We start from the raw sequence: 1,487 nt of genomic DNA, 5'->3' as shown, positions 1-1,487 counted from the left end.
CTCTTAAGAGTGAATGTGGCGCTTCGCTACAAATGTCACTTTCATATTATCAAGTTCATGGCCCTTCTTACACATCTATGTTGTTCTTGTTGTTGTGGTCTTCAGTCCAGAGACTGGTTTGATGCAGCTCTCGATGCTACTCTATCCTGTGCAAGCTTTTTCATCTACCAGTACTTACTGCAACCTACATCCATCTGAATCTGCTTAATGTATTCATCTCTTGATCTCCCTCTGCGATTTTTATCCTCCACGCTGACCTTCAGTACTAAATTGGTGATCCCTTCATGCCTCAGACCATTTCCCAACAACCGCTCCCTTCTTCTACTCAAGTTGTACCACAAATTTCTCTTCTCCATAATTCTATTCAATACTTCCTCATTAGTTATGTAATCTACCCATCTAACCTTCAGCATTTTCTGTAGCACCACATTTCGAAAGCTTCTATTCTCTTCTTTTCCAAACTATTTATCGTCCATGTTTGACTTCCATAGATGGCTACACTCCATACAAATACTTTCCGAAACGTTCTTCCTGACACTTAAATCTACACTCGATGTTAACAAATTTCTCTTCTCCGGAAACGCTTTCCTTGCCATTGCCAGTCGACATTTTATATCCTCTCTACTTCGACCCTCATCAGTTATTTTGCTCCCCAAATAGCAGAACTCATGTACTACTTTAAGCATCTCATTTCCTAATCTAATACCCTCAGCATCACCCGATTTAATTCGACTACATTCCGTTATCTCCGTTTTGCTTTTGTTGATGTTCATCTTGTATCCTCCTTTCAAGACACTGTCCATTCCGTTCAACAGCTCTTCCAAGTCCTTTGCTGTCTCTGACAGAATTACAATGTCATCAGCGAACCTCAAAGTTTTTCTTGTTCTCCATGGATTTTAATTCCTACTTCGAATTTTTCTTTTGTTTCCTTTACTACTTGCTCAATACACAGATTGAATAACATCGGGGAGAGGCTAAAACCCTGTCTCACTCCCTTCCCAAACACTGCTTCCCTTTCATGCCCCTCGACTCTTATAACTGCCATCTGGTTTCTGTACAAATTGTATATAGCCTTCCGCTCCCTGTAAATTACCTCTGCCACCTTCAGAATTTAAAGAGAGTATTCCAGTCAACATTGTCAACAGCATTCTCTAAGTCTACAAATGCTAGAAACGTAGGTTTGCCTTTCCTTAATCTATTTTCTAAGATAAGTCGTAGGGTCAGTATTGCCTCACGTGTTCCAACATTTCTACGGAATCCGAACTAATCTTCCCGAGGTTGGCTCCTACCAGTTTTTGCATTCGTCTGTAAAGAATTATTGTTAGTATTTTGCAGCCGTGGCTTATTAAACTAATAGTTCTGTAATTTTCACATCTCTCAACACCTGCTTTCTTTGGGATTGGAATTATTATATTCTTCTTGAAGTCTGAGGGTATATCGCCTGTTTCATACATCTTGCTCACCAGGTGGTAGAGTTTTGTCAGGAC

Source organism: Schistocerca nitens, chromosome 4, assembly GCF_023898315.1.
Source record: "Schistocerca nitens isolate TAMUIC-IGC-003100 chromosome 4, iqSchNite1.1, whole genome shotgun sequence".
Taxonomy (NCBI): Eukaryota; Metazoa; Arthropoda; class Insecta; order Orthoptera; family Acrididae; genus Schistocerca; species Schistocerca nitens.
Note: the sequence above shows the minus strand (reverse complement) of the source record.